General features: G+C 42.6%; 1 protein-coding gene across 2 annotated transcripts in view; it reads right to left on the bottom strand.

Moving 5' to 3' along the window:
• The window catches only part of ELAPOR1 (endosome-lysosome associated apoptosis and autophagy regulator 1), a 73,029-nt gene that overhangs the window by 36,902 nt on the left and 19,142 nt on the right, over positions 1-16,985 (bottom strand). The window lies entirely within an intron of this gene.

A 16,985-nucleotide genomic window follows, 5' to 3' on the forward strand; every position in this document is an offset into this window, starting at 1 on the left:
CACCTTTTTTCATGTCTCTCTGCTGTTGTATATAAATAATGTCCTATTAGGCCAGAGCAATGTGATAAGGTGACTAAAGAACAGGCTGGAAACAGGTGGATTTTTTCTCGTCCCAAACTGCAGAATTTACAAACAGGGACTGGGTCCATGAAAAATTGCAAAGGATTGTCACAAAAGCTGTATTTCTATTTCCCCTGATTTCCCTGCATTCTTCAGGCTCTCTTCTGCCCTGAAAAAACTATGAATTCCTGCCTCGAATTTTATGAAAACATCATATTTAGCCCAGGCAGGTGATGGGTTCTCATCACATCAGCCTATTCACGCCTAATTTCTCTGTGCAATGAAAACGCATAGTTCACCTGATCTAAGAATAAACTGAATAACAACAACAAAACAGCCAAATCAAGCATATTAAGTAAAACAAGAAGCACCACAACAAAAATCACAGGAAGCACTACTTGGGAAAAAGAAAGCACAATAGATGTGGCAAATACTCAAACATTTCTTACTCTTTTAAATCTTGTCACCAACAACAGGCCACAGAATTCATGTGATTTTGGCTTTGATAAGCACTTCACAATCCTCACTTAACCAAAAACTATATTCAAGACCTAAAGTACTTTGTATTACTGTATCCATAAGAAAAATAGAATTAATGTCCCCCTTCTACCCATATGGAAGGGTGATTGCACATAAAAGCAATGTAAGAAATGGAGCTGGGGCTAAAACTGAGACAGTTTGAAGTGGGCTAACCTAAGAATTCATCAGAATCAAAAGGAGAAATCTGTACTTTTTGGAAGGGGTAAATAGACTGCATTTCATCTCTTCTAAGATGCATATTTCTTTCACATTTTAACACCTGTGAAATCAAGTTGTGGCTTATACCGGACACAATAAGGAAGCACTGTGTCATGTTTTAATTGATGGGGTTTTCCTTTCTTTTTGGTACATAAAAACTGGTGTGCCTTAGAAGCTATGTTATTTCAGCCTTGTGGAAATGTGGTAAACATTGTTTTTGATCTGTACTTTAAGAAACTTAGAGTAATGAGAGAAAAATTTTAGAGCTCCATTTCTATTGTCTTCTACTATACGTATTTACCAAATATCTATTGTCTGCCCAGCACTTAGAGGTACTAGAGATGGTGCCCAGTATGGCTCAGGACAGCAAAGTGTAAACTGGGCATATCCGGAGGGAGAAGATGCAAAGGAGACAGAGGAGCTGGGGGAACTTTGAGTCTAACTTAGGATGTGAAGCTTTGACTTTAGATTAGATGTCAGTGTCATCTAGGAAAGAAAGAACACCTGGGTGGGAATTCTTTGTGCCCTTGGGCTACCGTCACTCTGGATCTCCTTTTTCTTTTAATTCCACTCTTTTCTTTATCCCAGAGGACTCTGAGGATGAATAAGGAAACTACACATTTTCAATTTTGGGTCTAAAAACGATATTCTCCAAAGGATTTTGCTGCAAGAAAACAGGGGTAAAATCCACAGTATGTAAATTACATAGAATTCAGTGAACCAGGCAGAAAAGATTCGATGTTCTGCCTGTGAACGTAATTATGCCTGTCATTTGCATAGTGCTTTTACACCATTTCATTTGATCTTCAAACTCCCCAGAAGGCAAGCAGAGCAGGGGGTGTTTCCTCCATTGCACAGATGACAAAACACTCCCAATGGGGTGAAATGGCTTGTCCAAGGTCACACAGAGCTGGAACCCAGGCCTTCCTACCAGGAATCCTTCACTCTCTGAAGTCCCATCAAACACAATCTCGCACTGGGCCAAATTTAACAGCCAAATCTAAAAATTAAATAAGACAGTGTTGGTTGTCTGCCAGCAGCCAGGCTCTCTTCTGAGGCCTGATAATTAGTGTTAAAACATCAAATCTGTTCGAGCAGATCATTTCAGTCACTCTGACTGCATTTGGCCTGTTGGAGACTCGAAAGCCACGTCTGCCTCTTTGCATCGTCTTTCATTTGGTGTCCCTTGTGTCCCACTTGGGTGGGAGATTTGCTGGGAAAATGGTGGTTCTGGGCCTTAGAAAATTTCCCTTCAATATGAACTAATTTACTTCATATCCCTTGGGGATAGTCACACCATCCAACGCAGGTGGCTCTGCTGCAGCTGTTTCAGATCTGAGCTATAGTTGATCTCACCATCCAAGACGTCGGCTTAGAGAGTTAAATCAGAGATATAATTGGCAGGACTCCTCAATTACATTCAGAGTTTTATGAACAAATCAATTCCCCGACACAACCTCAGTTTACCTAGTGACCTGACTTGGAGAACATACAGTCGGCATGATATGCAGATTCACAAAGGAGACACATGAATACGACATTTTTTAAAACATAAATTTTAATCTTTCTTTTTTTAATTTGACTTTTTAGAAAAAATCATTTAAAAATTTTAAATTTTATTTTATATTTGGCAGCACTGCAGAGCATGCGGGATCTTCGTTCCTCGACCAGGGAGCAAATCCATGCTCCCTACCGTGGAAGCACTGAGTCTTAACCCCTGGACCACCAGGGAGTTCCCAGGAGACACTCAAATAGATCTCTTTCATATATGCAGCATATAATCATTTGCTCCCCCCAGGCACAATGACATGACATGTCCCCAGGTCACAATTTTAAATGGGGCACAGGAGGGACATGTGACCTAGCTGCCTAGAAGTAACCTTTGCCAAAGCAGAGCTGAAAAGACAGAGATGGCCAGCTACAACTGTCTGAGGGACAAGCTCTAGGTGATTAGGGGGTAGTGAGGTCTAGTGTTTCACAGGCCTTCTTTCTGACAGGGAGTTCTCCTTCCAGACTGGCTGAGGACACTGGCAACAGGTGGCCCAGACTAACTGGAGAACCAAGGACTGCTCCCCAAACAGGCCTCCAGGGGTTAACACTGCGGGTACAGCCCAGGCTGTTAAGGTCCTGGGGCCATGAGAGCTCGATGAACTGCAGTCAGAGAGAAGAGCAAATGGTTCAGCTGGACATTCGACGCTCTGAGCCTCAGTCTTCTCATTTGTAAAATGAGGAAGTTGGACTTAGGTGATTTCAAGCTTCTAAGATTCCTTCCAGTTCCAATACCTTATTATTTCACAGTTGCTATGTGCATGAAAATCTGTTTTTCTTTCCATCTTTCCCCCTCTTCCTTCAAAATGGCACATCTCAGTTTTTAAAGTAATTATCAAAGTAAGAAATGTTAATTGTAGAAATGATGAAAATACAGGCTAGAATTAAAAAGAAAATTAAAATCTTCCACAAGCCTACCAAGCAGAGATCAATAGTTTTAACATTTTATGACATTTCTTTACAGATTTTTTTTTATATGTGCATATGCATTTATTGGGGCTTCGCAGGTGGCGCTCCAGTGTTTTCTCGCCTGGAGAATCCCAGGGACGGGGGAGCCTGGTGGGCTGCCGTCTGCGGGGTCGCAGAGTCGGACACGACTGAAGCGACATAGCAGCAGCAGCAGCAGGTGGCGCTAGTGGTAAAGAACCCGCCTGCCAGTGCCGGTAGATGTAACAGACACGGGTTCCATGCCTGGGTCAGGAAGATCCCCTGGAGAAGGAAATGGCAACCCACTCCAGTATTCTTGCCTGGAGAGTCCCACGGACTGACAGCCTGGTAGGCTACAGTCCGTGGGGTCCCACGAGTTGGGCATGACTTAGCAACTAAACCACCATAGCTGAAATCGTACAATATATGCATTTATTGCTTTGTCTGCTTTTGGCTGCGCTGGGTCTTCACTGCTTTGCACAGGCTTTCTCCCGTTGTGGCGAGCAGGGACTACTCTTCATTGCGTCAGGAGGGCTTCTCTTGCTGTGGCACACGGGCTTGAAGACCTGTGGGCTTCAGTAGCTGCCGCACACTGGTTAGTTGCTCTGCGGCATTTGGAGTCTTCCTGGAATAAGGATCGAACTTGTATGCCCTGCACTGACAGGCACTGAGCCACCAGGGAAGTCCACGCACATGCATTTTTAAAACAAAATGAAGATCCCGTGATATGTAGTTTCTTCTTCTGACTTTTTTCTTTTTTTACATCTTGGGTCACGAGCATGCTCCTGTGTCTTTAAGATTGCACCACAGTTGCTCTAACCATTCTCCTGTTGTGGGTCATTGAGTTTTGTCCAATTTTTCCTTATTTTAGATAGCACTACAATGAAGCTTTATGTGTATCTTTGATTATTTCCTTTGGAGAGATTCCCAGAAGTGGAATTACTAGGGTAAAGAGTATGAGTTTCTTTAAGGTTCTTGACCAGGGAGGGAGATTTCTAAGTCTTTTTTAATTTCTTCACTTCTAATTACAATAAAATTCAAATGTATATTTTAAAAAGACAGAATATGATGACCCCCATTAACCCATCATCTAGCTTCTATACTTATAGTTTCTGCCATTTCTGCTCATTTACTTCCACCCGCTCCTCCCCACTCAAAGTTGTTGTTAGTTTTTCTAGGTTTATATATTTTTAGGGAAAAATTATATACATTGAAGTGCACAAATCTTGTTCAGTTTGGATAAATGGATCCACTTGAGTAAAACAATGACAAGCTAAGAATCACTGCCCAGAGACTGCTGGCCAGAAGGGTAACCACTCGGCCACTGCCCCTGCCCTACTCCCCAACCCCCTCACCGCCCAGAGACAAAACAGACAGAGACAAGCGGAGTCTCAGATCCTGAGTCTTAAGGTCACTGAGCCAGTGCTACACAAAGTCACAGCCACCAAGGAAGCAGGGGATCAACATGACTTGGGTTTGTTTTGGCTGGGACAGGGCCTGAGTCAAGAAACAGGTTCTTAAGTAAACCTGGATTCTGACTAGGGGCCTTGGGATCTGGAAGAGGCCCCTCCCATTCTTCCACCAGCTGCAGGTTCAGCCCCTTCTCTTCTCAGCATCCCTGAAAGGCAGATCCTTTGGGGGAGAATGTCAAGATGGGGGCTGGGTGCCCCAGGCAAACACCTGAGCTGGTACAGTGGGGTCAATAGGTATTTGTTGGTACAGTTGCAAATGCCTCTTTGCTGAGAAAGCACATGATGCAGACAGGAGCAGATCCCATTAAATAATCCTGACTGCCAAGGAGAGACCAGCCTTTCCCTGGAAGGGAGGAGTGAGCTCTGCTTAGCACAGAACAAGGAGATCATGGTGAAATGTCAGAATTGAACATCAGTGCCCCCAAAGAGACTTTCTCTGTGGCCCAGCCCTAGCTGAATGGCTTCCCGAACTGTTCTTTGTTCTTTCTGCTCTGGAGTGCTCTCATTCAGGTTCTGGGTAGAAGGTCTGCTAACACTCAGGGTCTCAGCAACCTTGGCCTTCTAGGACCTTTTCGACTGTTCTCTGTCAGACTGGTGAGACTCCCTCTTTGCTCCTTTCTCTCCCTCCTTCCCACCCTCTTAAGACTACTGGCTCAGTAGCAGTGTCTCCTGGGTCCTACAGTGTGAAAATGATAGTCGCTCAGTTGTCTCTGACTCTTTGAGACCCCATAGACTGTAGCCTCTGTCCATGAAATTCTTCAGGCAAGAATACTGGAGTGGGTAGCCATTCCCTTCTCCAGGGGATTGAACTTGGGTCTTCCTGGGTCTCCTGCATTGCAAGCAAATTCTTTACCTTCTGAACCACCAAGGAAGCCCTGGATCCTAAAAAAGAAGTGAAAGTGTTAGTCGCTCAGTCATGTCTGACTCTTTTCAACCACATGGACTCTACTGTAGCCCACCAGGCTCCTCTGTCCATGGATCCACTTTGGAGTAAGTTACCATTTCCTTCTCCAGGAGGTATTCCCAACCCAAAGATCGAACCTGGGTCTCCCACATCACAGGCAGATTCTTTACCATCTGAGCCTAAAGGTCTAGACATATCCAGCCCTCGACCTCTGGTGGCTAAATCTGCCTAATCATCACAACCACCTGAAGATTATGTTAAAAGTACAGATTCCTAAAAAAACAAAAACAAACAAAAAAAGATTCCTGGACTCTACTCTATAGATTCTGATTCTCCTCTAGATCCTTTTCTCCTTTCAACTTACTCTTCTATGGAGACTTAAATAATTATCCCATCAGGAAGCAAATCATATATCTCATATAAGATGGCGGAGGTCCCTTAATCTAGGATCCTGGACCATTTTCCCTATACAACCAGATCCAGAATTTTAGATATATGCATTTTTCTGGACATAGTTTTCATCAGATCCTCTAAGGAGTCTGTTATTCATCTCTGCACACACAGGAAAAATCATTAAAATCTGTAATAATGCATTCATAGTTTTTAAATGGCTTAATATTTTACCCCCCAAACAGGCTGTTTCTTTTTAAATACCTTAACCCAGGGACTTTCAAATTCTGCTCCAGAATCTGGGGGTGTAGAGAGTCAGCACCTTCAGAAGTGAGTGAGGATTCCTCAATTTAAGAGAACAAAGTTTTATTTTAAAATCTATTTTACATGTTTATTCTTCTCAGTTAAGTTTTTTAAGTTAGACTGTCAATTTTTGTTAAAAGAAATTCTGCTAGAATTTTGAGCAGAATTGCATTGAACCTATAGGTAAAATTTGGGAGGTTTGATATCTTAACAATATTGAGTTTTCCAGACCATGAACACAGTATATCTCTTCATTTCTTTAATTTTTCTCAGCAGTATTTTGTAGTTTTCCATTTATTGATCTTACAACTATTTTGTTAAATGTATTCTTAAGTACATTTAACAAATGTACTTAAGTGTATTTAAGTACATTTAAAACCTTAAATGTACTTTAAATCAAAATTTTAAATCAAAATTTCCACATCCCAAAAAGTTTAACACCAGTCTTTACTTGAAAGAGCAAATCCCTGAAGGTGAAATCACATGCATGAAGCAGAGTTTCACTGAGTTAAGGCTGCATTTTGTCATCCTTTAATCACCTCATGCAGTCAGTGGCTTCCTCTTACCTACAAGCAATACCTTCTCTCTCCCAGAGCAGGCACCAGCTGACACACCCCTAGCAGGCTGACCCCTGCCCATTGGCCTCAATCCACGTGCTGTTGCCTAGCAACATAATGCCAGGAGCCCCGGGACTCCCAGGGGTATGGGGGAGCCCTGGCCTTACGCTGCCCCTTCTTTCAGCATTTTCTATTCAACTCTGGATTTACAGAGCCCATTTTGATCAAAAAAGGCAGAGATGGTGCTTGATCTCTCTGATACGACGTGCCTTGCTGGTTTGGCCATGGACACATCACAGAAGCATACACGGGGTCTCTACACCCAGCTGGGGCAGTTTGTTGCACCATGCTCTGGGCCAGACAGGCCCCTGACCTCACCGTCTAACCTGTCTGTTACTCAGCTGCTTGTCCACTTTGGGCACAGCCTTGGTCTGGAGCTCTTGGGAGACAGGACTGGTATGGTGCTAACAGCTGCCACAGGTATGAGCACCCACCCACCAGGCTCTGGGCCAAGCACTTTACGTGCATCTTCCTTTTAGTACCTACAAGCCCCCCAATACTACCTCTACCGCCTCGACCTCCCTGTTCACAACTGTAATCCAGTCCCACTGATCCTCAAAGCCTGAATGACTTGTTCTTTCCATGGTACATATCACCTTCAAACACATTTTATAACTTGTAGTTATTGATTATGTTCATTGTCTATTTCTGCCCCTGCCCTCACTCCAGATCAGATGTAAGCTCCAAAAGAACAGGGATCTCTGTTTTTGTTCACTGATGTAGTAGCCCAAGAGTCCAGAAGAGTTCCTGATGCATAGTAGCTACCAATAAGTATTCCTTGAGCGATTGAATTGAGGGCAAAAAGCATGCCTTGAGAGCAGCTGTGGAGCTATGCAGGCACTCAAGATCACAATCAAAAGATCTAGACTCTTCTTGCCACCCCACACTAGACAATTGTGACTAGTTATTAAGTCTCCACGTACCACAGTTCCCTCCCCCATAAAACAGGGATGCCAACACTCTGCTAAGGTGGCTAACAGAATCCCCCTAAACTGAGTAACATCAAACTGTCAAGACGACTAGGAGATTAGGTTCAGGAACACTTTTTGTAAACTGGTTAAAAAAGAAGAACCAGACAGCTACTGCTGTGACCTAACTTGGAGGGGGCACATGGAGGGGGCACCCAGGCCCTCCTCTCCTCTTCCTGGCAATAGGACAGGGAGAAAGGAGTCAGGCCACATTTCTAACCTAACAGATATGTGACAGCTGCAGTTAGATTCTCCTCTGTTCTGCTGATGTTTACCACCTGCCCTGACTCACCCTCTTCTCTGATCCCAGTCTACTCGTACATATGAAACAACATCTGTCCTTTTTCCACTTTTTCTCCCCAGAAACTCCCCCGAAGCTAATCTCTAAGAGGAAGGCTGGCCGTTGACATTTATGACACTTAGTAACTGTGGCCAGTCCATCAGGTGCAGAGGGCTTTTCATATTGCTGGTGAATATCCCTAGGATTGAAATGGCTTTGTAGCCAGGAAACAAAATGTCCCTTTATAAATTCTAATCCCTTTCTGGTGAGTGAGAGTTTGGTACACACATCTGTCTACAAAGTAGGGCTTTATGAGATTGTATTTTCAAAGATGTGCCTTTCTTGGTTTTTAATGAGGTCAAAATGTTCCATTAAATGTTTTCACCTGAGCTTTTAATCACACATGAAAAAATCAGGTCAACTAGGTCCTGGCCTATGCAAAACTCTCCAAGGACAGCTTGGTGTTTGGATGTGCTAGCTGGTTATGACAGAGAGCTTGAACCTGGAGGACAGACCTCTAGCCTAAAGAACAAGGCCAACAGACAAGTTTTCTGTAACTCCAGTGGAAGAAATATATATGAGCAACAGCACAATCTCCTAGTTCACTGTTTCTCAAACTCTTACTCATTAGCCATAAGTCATCATCTTCCTTATCCCCAGCCTCTGGTAATCACAAGTCTACTTTCTATCTTTATGGATTTACCTATTCTGGACATTTCCTATAAATGGAATCATACAATATGTGACCTTTTCTATCTGGCTTCCTCTACTTAGCATAATGTTTCCAAGATTCATCCATGTTGTAGGATGTATCAGTACTTAATATTATGGTCATTAATGTTCCATTATATGAATATGCCACATTTTATTTATCCATTCATCAGTTGATGAATATTTGTGTTGTTTCTACTTTTGGTGGCTAGGCAGTAAAGAATCTGCCTGCAATGCAGGAGATGTGGGCAGATGTGGGTTCGATCCTTGGGTCAGGAAGATATGTGGGCAAAAGTAGATGGTAACCCACTCCAGCATTATTGCCTAGAAAATCCCAATCCGTGGGGTTGCAAAAGAACGAGACACAACTCGGCAACTTAACAACAACAATGCTGTTAGGAATATTCATGAATAAGTTTTTGTGTGAACATATGTTTTCAATCACTTGGGAACATACTTAGCAGTGGAGTTGCTGGGTCAAGTGGTAACTCTATGCCTGACTTTTTGATGAATTACCAAACTGTCTCCCACAGTGGTTGCACCATTTAACATCCCCCCTAGAAGTGTACGAAGGTTCACAGCCACACCAGCGGCACTGTGGCCACACCAGAAGCTTCATGGCCACATCAGTGGCTCCCTTTCTCTTTTAGGTGGGTCCTCCACTACCGCCTGACAATCTTGTTTCCGTCAGGGCCACATCCAGCTGTGTGCTAGAGTTCGTCTGCGCTCACAAGAACTGACTAGGCTCATCTCTTCCCACCTCCGTACCCAATGACACTGGTAACTTGAAACTGGCTATGATGGGAGTATTCATGCCATGGCAGTCAGCAAACGCTAAAAAGCAGGACTGCCCTTCCCCTCCCTAGAGAGTCAGTTGTTACATATTGACCAGCACACCACCAACACATCCACTTATTCCAAACTCCACAGCTTTCTCTGACTTGCCCTTATCTTCAGTTTGTAAATCCACCCTTCTCTCTACACATCCTCTACTTCAATTAAAATCCTAGCCTCTCCTAAGGTTCAGTTCAACTCTCTTACACAAAGCTATTTGTGCAGTTTCAGTTGCCTTCATGGACTGATGACTCCAAGTTTTTATATAGAGCTCAGCTCTTAGGCTTGAGCTCCCACTCCTTATTTGTAATCGCTTACATAGGATTCCTCAGGGACATCAGATCCAACTTTTTTAAAAAAAATTAATTAATTTATTTTAATTGGAGGCTAATTACTTTACAATATTGTAGTGGTTTTGCCATACATTGACACGAATCAGCCACGGGTGTACATGTGTTCCCATCCTGAACCCCCCTCCCACCTCCCTCCCCATCCCATCCCTCTGGGTCATCCCAGTGCACCAGCCCTGAGCACCCTGACTCATGCATTGAACTGGCGAGATCCAACTTTTAAAAACAGTTCTCAGCCGCTCTCCCCACTGCTGTTCCGTATCTAACTGAATTGTAGTATCATCCGCTTCATGGTGGCAATACTGATCTTCAGCATTTTGTTGTTGTTGTTTTTAAATTAATTTTTATTGGAGTATAGTTGATTTACACTGTTATGTTTCTTCTGCACAGCAAGTGAATCAATTATATACATCGACTCTTTTTTAGATTCTTTTCCCGTGTAGATCATTAGAGTACTGAGTAGAATTCCCTGTGCTATAGAGTGCTTATTCATTATCTATTTTATATATGGTGTGTATCTATATCAATCCTCATCTCCCAATTTATCCCTCTCCCCTGTCCCCTTGGTAACCATAAATTTGTTTTCTATGTCTGTGACTCTATTTCTTTTTGTAAATATGTCCGTTTGTACCTTAGGTCCCATGTATAAGCAATATCATATGATACTTGTCTTTCTCTGGCTTGCTTCATTCAGGATGACAAACTCTAGGCCCATCCATGTTGCTGCAAATGGCTTTATTTTGTCTGTTTTTATCACTGTGTAATACTTCATATATATTTATGTCCCACATCTTTACCCATCCCTCTGTCAATGGACATTTAGGTTGATTCCACGTTCTGGCTATTGTAAACAGTGCTGCAGTGAACATTGGGGTGCATGTGTCTTTTCAAATTATGATTTTCTCCAGATATATGCCAAGGAGTGGGATTGCTGGATCATAAGGAAGCTCTATTTTTAGTTTTTTAAGGAACCACTATACTGTTCTCCATAGTCACTGTACCAATTTACATTCCCACCAACAATGTAGGAGGGTTCTCTTTTTTTCCATACCTTCTCCAGTATTTATTGTTTGTAGATTTTTTGATGACGGCCATTCAAACCGATATGGGGTGACATCTCATTGTTGTTATGATTTGCATTTCTCTAATGATTAGTGATGCTGGATATCTCTTCATGTGCTTGTTGGCCATCTGTATGTCTTCTTTGGAGAAATGTCTATTTAGATCTTGTGCCCATTTTTTTGATTGGGTTGTTTGATTGATATTGATTGGGATGTTTTTTTGATATTGAGCTGCATAAACTGTTATATATTATGAAGACTAATCCTAGGTTGGTAACTTCATTTGCAAATATTTTCTCCCATTCTGTGTGTCGTCTTTTCATCTTGTTTATGGTTTCCTTTGCTGTATAAAACCTTTTTAGCTTAATTAGCTCCCATTTGTTTATTTTTGTTATTTTTAATACTCTAGGAGTTGGGTCAAAAAAGATCTTGCTGCCATTTATGTCAGAGAGTGTTCTGCCTATATTTTCCCTTAAGAGTTTCATAGTGTCCAGTCATACATTTAGATCTTTAATCTGTTTTGAGTTTATTTTTGTGTATGATGTTAGAAAATGTTCTAATTTAATTCTTTTGTTGTAGCTGTCCAGTTTTCCCAGTACTACCTATTGAAGAGATTGTCTTTTATCCATTGTATATTCTTGCCTCCTTTGTCACAGATTAGGTGACTACAGGTGCATAGATTTATCTCTGGACTCTTCAGAATTTTTTGAATAACACTTTCTCGTCATTCATTTTATCTAGCTAGCAATTTATTTATTTATTTTTAGCTAGTAATTTATATTAGATTGATAAGTAATGCTTATATTTTTATAAGTGTACATTTTACCTGATGTGTTATAGAAAGTATACTTGAACTGCTTAAATATTTAGTTTTGCTTATTTCTTTAAAATATTTGAACAAATATTTCTTCAAAAAATAAAATACCCATCTTGGCACGATCCTTTTGCTCTGATATTGATGCTGTTCCATCCAGCATCTCTTCAAGCCAGGGACCACGTCCTTGACACCCTTCTCTCTTAGATTCTGTGTATAATCACTGACACCCTATCTATTTTCTGCCTCCAAAATATCTCTTGAATCAGTCCCCCTGTCTCCACCCCCACTGCTACTCAGGCAAATGAACTTCTTGCCTAGAGGAGCCTCCTCATTGCTCTCCCAGGCTTTGCTCCCTCCTCTTCTTCAAGCCACCATCTAGGCTACAGCCAGAGTGACCCATCTGAAATGCAAGCCAGATTGAATCACTGCCCCAGTGCTGCCCTCAGAGTTGGCACCAGAATCTTTGCCAGGTTTACAAGGGCCTTCACTTCCAGGCCCCTGCTTACTTCTCCAACCATCTCTCTCCTTATACTGCCATAACACTTTGAGATGGAGCCTTCTTTACCCGAAAGTAATTCAACTAAAAATACTAAGAATATGGTGAAGGGATACAAATATCATCAAGGCAGTCCTGGCATTTACAGGGACCGCTGCATACAGCTGAGTAAGTTGCGCACTGCACAATCCCAGGGACTGCTATTCACATGATAGTCTGCTAAGGTACTAGAGTATAAAATAATACAACAAAGTAAGAATACTATAAATATATACAGACATACAGTATCAGGGAGAAAGCGACAGCTGAGAAATAACATGCCTTAAGAACCTAATCCATGGCTGATTCATGTCAATGTATGGCAAAAACCACTACAATATTGTACAGTAATTAGCCTCCAACTAATAAAAATAAATGGAAAAAAAAAAAAGAATCTAAAAAAGAAGTGCTTTCTTCGGTGCTTCCTAGCTTTCTTTTTACCTCCAATCCATGTCTATAATCTGGTTTATAATATCTGGCATTCAGTCCCAATCTGAATAATTAAAATGAAAGGAACCCTATCATAACTTGCATGTGATACTCTGATTTTGTGACCAGCATGTTCCATGAGCCTTCTCCTGCTTCTGATTTTATTCTCTTAAGACTCAGGTTTGCCATTGTGTCCTCTGTGTGCCCCAGTGCTACAGGCTGCCCCAGGAGTGCAAATTAACTTCAGCAGCAAGTCTGAAGGGAGCAGGGATCACTTCCTGGCAGGAGAACTAGGTGGTGGGAGTCAGCGGTGCGAGGGACATTTACTTTTTATTCTGTACCCCTTTCTAACTTTTTAAGTGGACTACCATGTGGATGAATTACCTGCTCAAAAAAGTAAATCAAGTGTTTTTGTTTGCTTGTTTTATGTTAATGCCTCCCTTTGAGACATGTTGGGTTTTTGGTCATTGTTTTGATTTTTGACAGGATTCTTAGAACGGAGATGTAGGGAGTACTTGGCAGGGGAGGCTGAGGCCACATTTTACCACCTCAGCAGGAGCTGACACTGTCATTGTGTTTCTCAGATGACTTGACCTGTGGGAAACTGTTCTTTAGAGGTAAAGTTAGGAAATCAGGAAGTCTCAGCCTGCAGGTGGAAGGAGGGTGACAGAAGCAGTTTCTCTTACTATGTTTGACGTGTTTGGTGTGTCTCACTCAAGGCTCTTATCAGCTATGGGCACTGTGAGTGCTGAGAACCAGAGAGCCTGAGGAAACACCTGGGCAGGTGCCTCTTGTCCTGTGAAATGAAAACTGCTGGTGACAGGGGTAGTTGTGGGTGTACTGTTTGCAAAGATTCTGCATAAGAACCCCAGGCCCTTCTCTGAAACAGTCTGACCCTCAGTCATTGCCAAGTGTCACCAACGGAGACTCTGGCCCAGGCTCCTGCCATCACTGGACAAGCTGGAGATGGGTGAGTGGAGAGTCAGCTCTAGAATCTGTTCTGCTTTTGTCAACTGAATCCTAAAGGCAAACAGAGGCCTGGCTCTTGCTGAAGAAGACCTGGCTGGAGCCCAGAGCCAAGATCCAGGGCCAGGAGTGCCTGGAAATGTGCTTGGGCAGGTGGTGGTTTTGTTTTTTTATTTTTAAGATTTTTTTTTTTAATGTGAACCAGTTTTAAAGTCTTTATTGAATTTGTTACAATACTGTTTCTGTTTTACGTTTTGGTTTTTTGGCCACAAGGCATGTGGGATCTTAGCTCCCCAACCAGGGATCGAACCTTCACCCACTGCATTGGAAGGCGAAGTCTTAAGAAGTGGACCACAAGGGAAGCCCTTGGGCAGGTGGTTTTAGAAAAGACTCCCAGCAATTGACCAAGTTTCTGCACCCACAGACTCTAGTCCCTGTCACATAAAGCTGGAATCAAGTCACCCCAGGCCTCCATTAACTTAATCTTCATTCTAGAAATAACTAAGAAATCAGAAAAGTCTGTTCACATGTAAAGGAAGAGAATGCAGATCTTTCTCGGTGTCCTTAAGAGCTTTTGAATTGCTTACCATGTGGCTGTAATTACCTGTTCAAAAAAATTAATTAAAAAAAAATTTTTTTAATGTATCACCCTGCCATTGTCACTTACTCCTTCAGAGTGGCCTGGGTTTACAATTGATCCCCAAGTAAAGGGGTCAGAAGAGAGCATTGTACTGTCTCCTCTGATCCCACAGAATGCCCTGCCTCACCTTCTTCACCCCACCCATCCCTCCAGTCCAGGAAGCACTCTTTCCCAGGCCTTCAGGAAATGATCTCAATCCTTCTAAAAGGTGAGACCTCCACTCTTCATACCACTTATGGGGCAGTGATCATCAGTTGCCTTGTTCTGTTGTTACTTCTCAATTCTCCAGTCCCAACTGGATGGTAAATTCTCTGACTCATTTCTGTGTGACAATCCCTAAATAACTGTGTTTTGCCTGCAACAGACACTCCACAGGTATTTTGGAAAATGTCATATTGTTGTAAATTGAAGCGAAGTCTGCTAATCCAAACTCCAAGCTGGTGGGGACATCTCTGATTGACCTGACAGATGGTTAGAGCAGTTGGTTAACAGAGATTCAAACGATCTAGAGGCAGAGGTATGTACTCTTCAAATTATTTAGCAGTAATTATATCTATACTAAAATCATTATTTTATTTAATTTAGTTTAAAATCTTTTCATTATTAGCATGTGTATTTAAAAGTTCAAATAAGGGGCTTCTCTGGTGGTCCTGTGGTTAATAATCCGGCTTCCAATGCAGGGGACGCAGGTTCACTCCCTTGTCAGGGAACTAAGATTCCCACATGCCTCAGGACAATTAAGCCCACACGCCACAACTAGAGAAAAACCTGTGCGTGGCAACAAAGATCCTATGTGCCAAAGAAGATCCAGTATGCTGTAACTAAGATCCGATGCAGCCCATAAATAAATATTTTTTAAAAAAACAAGAATTCAAGTAAAGATGTGTGGGATAAAAAGTAAACGTGCTCCTCCACCTTTTCTCACCGCACCCATGAACGATGCCATGTTGTCCTTCACAGGCCCTATGTCAGTCTACTAGGGCTACTGTAACAAGGCACCACTAGTGGTGTGGCTGAAACCACAGAAATCCATTCTCTCACAGCTCTAGAAGCTAGCGGCCTGAAATCAAGGTGTCAGCAGGGTTGATTGCTTCCCAGCTGAGAGGGAGAACCTGTTCCAAGCCTCTCCGGCCAGCAGTCCTTGGAGTTCTTCAGTTCATGGCAGCATAACACCAGTCTTCATATGGTATTCTCCCTGTGTGTGTCTGAGTCCAAATTTCCTCTTTTTATAAGGACATCAGTCATACTGGATTAGGGCCCAACCTAAATGACCTCATCTGAGTTTAACTACATCTGCGAAGACCCTATTTCCAAATAAGTCATATTCTGAGGTGGTAAGGCTTCCCTGGTGGCTCAGATGGTAAAGAATCTGTCTGCAATGAAGGAGAGCCGGGTTCAATCCCTGGGCTGGAAAGATTCCCCGGAGGAGGAAATGGCAACCCACTCCAGTATTCTTGCCATGGACAGAGGAGCCTAGCAGGCTATAGTCCATGGGGTCACAAAGAGTCCAGGGGTTACAAAGAGCTCAGACACAACTGAGCAACTAATACTTTCACTTTTCACTTTCAGAATCCTCAGGAGGTGCTCTAAGGTACATATCGATTTTTGGAGGACACCAGTCCATCCACAACAGTGCTCATACTTCAAATTTTCCATCTAAACAAGGAAAAACTCACAACTCTAGGTTCCATACTATGAAATTTGAGAAATTTCCCTTTTTGGACAAAAAAAAAGTAAAAGCAGAATTATGTTGCCCCTTGCGAGGGAAATAAAATTAATGCTTACTATGCTTCTTCCATGGTCCTCAGACTTTGTGAATTTTCTCTCTTTAATCTTCACAACCACCCAAAATTCCTTGACATCCAAGACCGTCCCATCTGAAGTCAGGTCCCCACTGCGCAGCTTAGAATCTGGTGCTGCAGCAGTCATAAACAAATATTTGTTGAGTCACTGAACTCTGTGGGGTAGATGTTACTGCTTTCATTTTAAGGATGAAGAGCCCAGTGCAAAGATACTCACGTACATCCCCCAAAGTCACACAGCTGGTAAGGAAGCTGAAGGTTTAGACTCAAGCCCAAGCCAGCCTTTCTTCGAAGCTCTTGTCATTTCCATTAAACTTAAGCCAATAGTTCTTAAAGTATGTTTGTAGGATCGGCAGCCCCAGCAGCACCTAGGAACTTTTTTTTTGAAAGTTGCTCAGTTGTGTCCGACTCCTTGCGATCCCATGGCCTATATAGTCCATGGAATTCTCCAGGCCAGAATACTGGGGTGGGTAGACATTCCCTTCTCCAGGGGATCTTCCCAACCCAGCGATCGAACACAGGTCTCCTGCAGTGCAGGCAGATTGTTTACCAGCTGAGCCACAAGGGAACTTGCTAGAAATGCTAATTCTTAGGCCTTTTCACAGAATCACAACCTCATGGATGGGGCCAGCA

The sequence above is a fragment of the Dama dama genome, chromosome 20 (assembly GCF_033118175.1).
Source record: "Dama dama isolate Ldn47 chromosome 20, ASM3311817v1, whole genome shotgun sequence".
Lineage (NCBI taxonomy): Eukaryota > Metazoa > Chordata > Mammalia > Artiodactyla > Cervidae > Dama > Dama dama.